The sequence below is a fragment of the Pteropus alecto genome, unplaced genomic scaffold (genome assembly GCF_000325575.1).
Source record: "Pteropus alecto unplaced genomic scaffold, ASM32557v1 scaffold239, whole genome shotgun sequence".
Classification (NCBI taxonomy): Eukaryota; Metazoa; Chordata; class Mammalia; order Chiroptera; family Pteropodidae; genus Pteropus; species Pteropus alecto.
In genome coordinates this window covers 14,280,276-14,289,184 of record NW_006494613.1, presented here as the reverse complement: position 1 = coordinate 14,289,184, position 8,909 = coordinate 14,280,276, and the positions used below count along the sequence as shown (strand labels likewise).

General features: G+C 33.2%; 1 long non-coding RNA gene across 1 annotated transcript in view; it reads left to right on the top strand.

Moving 5' to 3' along the window:
• Positions 1–8,517, top strand: part of LOC112474457 — a 13,294-nt gene extending 4,777 nt beyond the window's left edge. Inside the window, exons 2-3 of the long non-coding RNA XR_003044366.1 lie at positions 3,696–3,796; positions 8,380–8,517. This is a non-coding gene — a long non-coding RNA (uncharacterized LOC112474457). The remainder of the gene's footprint in view (positions 1–3,695; positions 3,797–8,379) is intronic.
• Positions 8,518–8,909: the final 392 nt, after the last annotated feature.

Below are 8,909 nucleotides of genomic sequence, written 5' to 3'. Positions count from 1 at the left end.
ATAGGAAATCCTTGTATCTTTCTTTCAGTTTTGTTGTAAACCTAAAACTTCTCTATAAAAAAAAAAAGAAAAGTCTTTTTTAAAAAGCTGGTTTTTTGAGATAATTAATAGAATCAATAAAACTCTAGCTAGATTGAATGAAGAAAAAAGGGAATACACAAATTACCAATATTAAAATGAAACACGTGATATCACTATAGTTTCTATAGATATATAAAAAGATAAGAGAATATTATAAATATACATAAATAGATTTATTACTCTGGAGGAGTCTTCTCTGAGGAAACTACCTCAAAAGAAAAACAAGAAAACAAGAAAACTTTCTAATAATGAAATAGTTCAGTGACACAGTTCATGCTGAGCCCACAATACTGAAGCCTAATATGCAATAAACTATCTCCTTGGCACAACACACATTCGTACACATGGGTGTGTGCACACGCATTGCTTCCAATCAGCTTTTTACTGTTACTTTCAAATATGAACAGACAGCCAAAGATTGCCTGACATTTGAGAAAAAGCTTCTAACAAATAACTCCCAGAACTTCTGAAGTAATAGGTAAAAGTAAGAAAGACAATGGTTGTACTAAGCTCTCAGCGGGCAACTGACTCTCATTTCCTTCCTATTTACATTCTGGAGGAGGGGTGACTATAAAACAGGACTTGAAAAAAATGTTTCAGAAGCCAAGAGTGCCAGCCAGATACATAGAATTCTTTATACCTAGAGCTAATATGATTCGTATTCTCGTCAAATTGTTTCTTTCTTTATAATCAAACTTTTCTTTATATAAAAAGAGAGGGGGGAAAAAGAGAGTATCATCATCATCATCATCATCATCATTATGATTATTATTAAACTCTTATGGGAGACAGCTCTCAAGATCTTGGGCAGTGGACTATTTTTATTTTTTCAACTATTTATATTTTATCAATCATTCAATCGTTTACCAAGACAGCACATGAAGTGAACTTGCCATGTTGTACAGCCTTCAATCTATTTCCACAGAGACATCTCTATGTTATAGATAATGCCTGCATGACCTCTCCAGCCTATGGCAATGCTTTCTGTGTCTTCCACATTTGTCACTACTCTAGATTAAGCTTTTACCTCTAGGCCCTTGTTAAAATGTGCATCTGTTAACCAGGAGGTTAACAGAAGAGCCCATCTGTTTGTCCAGAAAACAATCTCCTGGCAGCCTGTCAGTGTTCAATGAGAAGGCAGCTGGGTGTTGTGAACAAAGCTGGATTCCAGGCCTATCTTAGCTACTCACTTGTCGGTTTTAAGCCTCAGTTTCCCCAGATTTTTTTCTATCACCAAGAAACTGTACTCACGGAATTGTACTCAACAGAATTGTACTCACTGACCTCTAAGATTCTGTCTTATCTTAAAATTCAGTGATTCTGTATTCTAAACATAATGTATACTCTGATGCCTCAGTCACCAAGAACAAGGTTTGATTATTTAAAAATATATATATAAATTATATTTTAAATGTCCATTCAACAATATCCACATATGTGATTTCAAAATAATGCAAATAATTCTGGCAGGTTAAATTTAGAATAGTTCTATTAAAACCAATTCAACAAAACTCTCTGGCACTATTCCCAGAACATTTTTATTTGATTGGGAATTGTTTAAATTTTAATCCATTTTAAGCTCTCTCTTGCCCAATTGTGTTTCTCTTAGAATGTCGCATTTGAAATATTGACTGTAATTGCACTGACTCTCTTATTAAATCATGTATCTCAGCAGTGTTACTGCTACCCATTTGGATATTTTTCCAGCCACACGTAGAATGTGCAGTGGGGTGGAGAGAATGCATTTTTACAGTGTGGGTGTATTTCTGTGGATTCCCTTTCCCTTCCAAGAGTGCCTGCCAAAGGCCCATTTTTTTCCCATATTAGTATTAATACTACCTAACACTATGTTCTTACTTCTCTTATCTTTCCCTTTTCCTTCTAAAACATTTAAGAAAATAGCAAAGCTATTTCTATCTTCCTAAACATTTCTTCCAGCACAAACTCTAGAAAAGGAAACAAAAAAACAAATCAAATTGTGCAGACCCCATAAATCAAACAAGCTCATTTTCTGTAAACTCATAATTGCACAGCTTTCCCTTCCCTGAGCAGTGCTTATATGCTACTCCCAAATTTTATTAAGGCCAGATCTCAATCTTCATTGGCCTTGGGAAGAGAAAATGAAAATGGTGGCAGCAGAGTCTGGTAGAAGGGCTTCAGATAAGGCCCCCAGTGGATGGCCAAGCCCTATCTTGTGCACAGATCCCTTTACATGTGGTTTTTATTACTCTATACAATAACCAACTCACACTTTTTCTTAATGACTGTTTTTCTCCACTCATTCCTTTACTCTTCCAACCACTGATGGAGATTGAGATTTACCCTTTTATAATAAGAACTACCATACTTTAAGCAACAAGTATTTATGTACCAGTCACTGGGTTACCCATTTCATATAAGTCCTCACACAATCTTACAAGTCAGGCATTATCTTAGTTGTTTTAAAACAAGGGAAATTGAGACTTGGGAAGGTTAAATAACTTGTCTAATGGCCACAGACAATAAGGATCTGAGCCTAAATGTGTACCCAAGTCTGTCTCACTGTTTAAAATAGACATTTGTTTAAATAGAGTAATAACCAGAAATTAGTATTGGATAAGTGCAAAAGTGGTAAATCTTATGCTGTGGTTTGATCAAAACTATACTATCCATATATGTGTAGGAAAGACTCAATCAATGACTTCCATGATCTTCTTATTCAGTGATTGGAAATGGCATTTGGTAGCAGTAAAGAAAGCTTTCAGCCATAAGTAACAGCCTAACTTTTATGGGCCTAAATATATTTTTCTCACACACACAAAAATATCTAGAGTAGTGTTGTCCAACAGAAATATAATATGAACAAAAAACTCAGGTCACATATGTAATTGTAAAGTTTATAATTAGCCACATTAAAAAAAGTAGAAGAAAATAGGTAAAGTTAATTTTAAAATATTTTATTTAGCCCAATATATCCAACATATTATCACTTCAACATGCAACCCATATTACAAATATTATAACATAACTTTTTTTATACTAAGTCTTTGAAATTTGGTGTGCATATGATATTAACAGTATATCTGAATTTAAACTTGTCACATTTCAAGTGCTCTTTAGCCAGATGTGGCTAGCGACTAGCATATTGGACCACACAGCTAAGGGAAGTGGCTACTGGGGTTAGATTTCTAGTTCAGAGGACTTTTACCTCATATTTAACACCTCAGGTTCACAAAATGGTTACCAAAGTATCACGCATTATATCAGTGTCATAAGCAAAAACAGAGACAAGGCATCACCAATAAAATCCTTCCCAGAATACCTCTACTGTGTCCCTAAGTGATCATTTATCACAAGAGGGACTGAGGAAGTGAGAAATTAGATTTTTCTAATTTCCATGGAAAAACATGAAGAATGGGGTTAGAAATAGAAATGTATTTGCAAACCGGCTAAGTCAAGCACAGGCACAGATTAAAAAAAAAAAAAAAAGAACATATTTTAAACCAATAAAAATTCCAGGAGTCACAGAAACACGTTCTGCTCCATTTTGTAATATTTATATAACATTTAACTAAATAATAAATAGTTTTTTCTTTTAGAATAACACCTACTTAGCTCACTTATGTCATTTGCAGCTAACATATTTGAAAGGAAAGAGCAGTGGAGCATCTGGAAAGAAAAATGGTTCTCGGAAGACAAGGGTATCAACCTCATTTTTCCCATAGATCTTTCCATGGTGAGTCCTCTATGAATATATGAGTGCACATACAGAACACCAAATATAACACTATTTGTTCAATTCCTACCGAGCTAATGTCATTTTTCACTTTAATACATCACAATGTAAATATGCTTCTCTTAACAGTTTGTAATTATTCCTAGTCATCTCTTGCCAAAAGTAAATTATAGCAATAAATAGATCTAAACTAATACAATCTTATTGTCAACAAAATTCTGAAATTACCTTAATGGAAAGAAAAAAGATCTTTAGCTTCAGAAAAATGAATAATATTAGTTTTGACATAATAAACATTGAAATTTGGTTAACAAGAACTGAAAGTAAATTATGTAACAATCTATACTGTAGATAGTTTTAATTCATCTATATAATTGTACAGCTACTAAATGTTATGAGAAACTTAAGTATACATTCTAAGGTATTTTTGCATGTTCTCTCCACAAAAATTCTGAAAATACTTTCAATTGTCTTAAACCATGATATGACATGGCATATTTTATTTAATAGTAGAAAACTAAACTATAATAAAGTCATTTTGTATCATGTAAATTAAAGCTGTTTATTCAGGCAATTTGTTTATTCAGTTTTAAATATGTATGCATACATGTATATGCAAACTTCATATAACTAATGGTCTAATTATTCAAACAATCCACTAGGTCATATAATGGGACTGTGTGAAACAAAGTTGCCATGAACTAGAATATAGGCCACATTGCATGAATTTACAATTATAAGGATGAAATTCCTCAGACGAAAACATGAATGAAATTAAACCATCAGAGAAATTAGGTCAATAGCATAGTCTTTAACTATAATCTCCTGAGATTTGCATTTTGAAAAGAAGTAGAAATTTTTGGATTCTGCTGAGAAAGGTAATCCCATTATAACTTCACTATGCTGTAACAAGTGAGATGAACTTTGTACCACATTATAGGAAGGACCTAACCACCACTAAGCCCCAGTTTCAAGAGGTTTTGTGATTGTTGCTTAATACATTGAAAACCAAATACAAGAACAGTTTGTGCAACCTAATATTACCACTAATGCCATTAATAGCACTTGAAATCTTCTTTTCTTTTTAAATGCTTGATGGCATGTCAGATGGTTGCACAGCTCTTGAACACATGTGGATGCCTTACTTCTATATTCTATGACACACATTCTATGTGCACACCATAAATCAGTCAGTGACTCCTTAGGGACATAATCTCAGTGCATGAATTACCAATGGATCATACTTCCCTGTCATTATGGTATTGAGTAAATACACACTCAGAGCTGTTAACACTGCTCTGGGCTTTGGCACCCACCACCATATGGGGCTGCTGAGGACCAGCTACACTAATACTGTGTATGGATCTGCTACATGGCCATTGTGATACATTCCTTGGAGACCTTAAAATGATGCTGTGTCACTTAAAAATGATGTCAGAACAGTGTTCTATTTGAGAATACTGTCAAATTGATGATTACTTCAAAATTTAAGATATAAAAAAGGATAATTCTTTTGTTCTAATTAATTAAAATTAAAAAGCACAAGGGAACTAATTTATATTCAAGTAATAACCATGATTTTACCTCCATCACCTCTCCTTGACTTATACACACATAAGCAAAAGACCTTTCGTGTTGTAGTCTTTGATGAAAGCTTGGAGAGGGGGAGAAGTTATACCTCAGAGCATCAGATTTAAAATTAAATGTTAAATCCTTATTCCTAGGGCTTTTTATGTGACTCCTTATTCCTCCTCTCTACTGTTTACTCTCTACCCTTCCCTATCTGCTCTTCTCTTTCTGAAGAAAAAAATAATAATAATCTGTCTATGACCATGCTACCCTGAACAAGCTTGATCCTGTCTGATCTTGAAAGCTAAGCAGGATCGGGCTTGGTTAGTACTTGGATGAGAGACCACCTAGGAAGGCCAGATGCTGTAGGTGTAAAAAATTAAAAAATAAGGGATTGTAAACTGACAAGTTCCTTGCAATCTGTGAGGCCAACCAAGGGTTGCCTCACCTAAAAAAAAAAAAAAGAAAAAAAAATTCTATCTTCTTACAGAGTAATTCAGCTATCACATGTACCCAAATCCAGCAAAGCAATACTTTTTGCATATCCACAAACATATTGACCAGCTGTACTTACTCTTTCACTTTCTATGAATATTTGCTGAAATAAAGGAAAATTATAGTGATTTCATATCTTCACTAATACGACAGGTTTATTGTTTTAATGGATTTTTCTACTACAAATGGATCGAATGTTTAAACAACCTAAATTCAAATTGTTTGTAGTTTATAGTTGTGTTCATGAAAAGCATATATTGATCTTAACTATAATTCAATAAGTGTGTTACTTAGAAATGAATCTAAACAAGCATGAAAAATAAATAATTTACAATGAATATAATCAGGGATATTTTAAAAATCAAAGTTAGGAAAATATGACCAATTTTTATATATCAATCTTCAACAAACAATTCTCTCAGTTCTTTTACTATAAATGAGATGTCAAATTAAAATACTTGGTAATATATAAGGATGAAGATCTACAGAAACTTCAAAATCTAAACTATGTAAGACTCTTTATAGTCTACACTGAGTTTATTATATAGAAGTAGATAATTTTATAATTAGCCTTATAAGCCCAAAACCTTGACAGAATGTAAAAACCTTTAGCCAGATAAATGTTTCAACATTTATCCTTATTTATTTCTAGCTTTTGTCTGTAAATGCCTTGTGCTTTTTGATCCAAGACATGTCCACAGGTTTCATATTGCTTTATGAGAGAAATAAAAATAAATCACCTAATAGAATTTCACTTTCTCTGATTCTTAAAATACTGAGAACTAAGTTAATCACTTCAGAAATAAGTTATTTCGGGGTAGGTATTACTTAAGGCATCCAATTGTGAATCAGTCACTTTTCCATAAAGGCAAAGAAGGTATAAAAAATATTATTTTATTTAAAATACTCATATATTGTTGAACACAAGGAATTATCTTGGGATTTAGGAAATTATAGGGTCATTATCAACTAAATACTTCAACCAGAGTTTAAAGAGCTACCTAAAATGGCTATTATTCCAGTAGTCTACTAATAATATCGACATCTTTTCAGACTTTTAGAAATACCAAGTCACTCAATTGTATCTAACTATAATGGGCACTACATATTTTAAAGGCCTAATTAGCAACCCATAAGAACAATTATGCATATATGAGAATTTAACAACTATATGAATTAAATCTTTCATATTTCCTTACACTAGTATCTATCTACATGTAAAACCTGAAAGATTTTTATATTTAATTTTGTGACTTAAAACAAGGTAAGCTAAAATGCCTCTACCAACTAATGAAATTGAAACAATCTCAAGTATTAAAAAAGACATCGAGTATAATTTCATAAATAATAAAGTAAATGTATATTCTTTATTCATAACCAAGTTTTAGTTAATAAATTTAGCACTTACTCTGTTATAGACAAACATGCATAATTTTATTTAATTTTTGAAATAATTCTGTATATTAATTACCCTATCTCCATGAGGTTACTTTTCCTCAGAAAGTTCAGGCAAACTTCTTACATGCAAGTCACAGTGTCAAGAGAAAGATTCCAATGTTATTGTTCTTAGTCACCCTTCTAGAATCCCTTAAATAAGATTTGGAGAAATAGAGGCTTAAATTAGCTGTTCTAAAGGCACCACTTTTTAAATATATATGTGTAACAACCAGCAGTTCAAGTTCCCAGTAGTTATGTCACCAAAAGAAATGTGTGGTACAATTTATGAACTAATAAACCAGATCTATCACATAGCCTCAATCTATAACATATGTTTTTAAGCTCCAGCATTTTCTGAATTTTGTGTTGTGATCAAATTCAGAGAAACCTTCCCATTTTCAGGCAATGTACTTCCTGAACTTTGAGAAATATCTAATACAAGAGACACCTAGTCATCTGATTATTGTCTTGGTAGCACAACATGTGGTCACAATTTAAGTAAAATTATGAGGTAAAATACCCCAAGATTATTTTATTTTTTTTATTAAAATGCAGCATTGAAATAAAAACCATCTCAATTTCCTCACCTGTAAAAAGGTTATAGGGCAGTTTTCATCAGATTGTTGTAAAGATTAAGTGTAAAGAGTTAGAATGGTGCTGGATATATAAGTGGTACTCAATAAATGTGTGTTGTTCCATGTCAATGTTAATTATAAGGAAGAGAAGGATTCATAAAATACATGGAAAAGAGCTGAAGGATATAAACTTATAAAAGAAAGAAAGTATATTTCAACAGAGAAATAACCTACTTAATTTCTTATATAGCAATAACCAAGTGCTTTACAGGACCTAGAAATGGGTAATATTTCCAAAGAAGTAAAACTGGTTCATATTGTCATTGAAATACATCCAAAAATGTCACTTCGAACTCGTGGTTTAAAGTACAACTCACATTTTCTCCCCGAAAGATCTCCCACTCACTCCCTTTGCTCAAAACCCATGGTATCTATGGCATTGCCTGTGTTATAAACACTTATAGAGGATTGAATAATGTCCCTCCAAAATTCATGTCCACCTCACAGAGTGACTTTATTGGAAGAAAAATCTTCACAGAAGTAATGCATTAAAATGAGGCCATACTGGACTAGCATGGGCCCTAAATCCAACAACTGGTGTTCCTGTGGAAAGAGGAGAGGACACACAGAGGCACAGGAAAGAAGGTTCTATGAAGACAGAGGAAGAGGTTGAAGTGATGCAATTACAAACCAAGGAAGCCCAAGGATTTCCAGGAGCCACCAGAAACTAGGCAGAAGCAAGGAAGGATTCTTCCCTGGAGGCTTCAGAGAGAGCATGGCCCTGCCTACACCTTGATTTCAGGCATCTAGTCTTCTCAACTGTGACAAAATAAATTTCTGTTGTTTTAAGCCACCAAATTTTTCGTATTTTGTTATGGCAGCCTTAGGAAATTAATACACCACCTCTGTATATGCACTCCCATAGGTACCCTGCCTAAGCATTCTCTTCCATCCTAGTGCATTCATCCAACTCCTCTCTAAAGCTCAGTGCAGACCTCATTGACTCCTGATCTCATTAATCAACTCTCACCTCAACA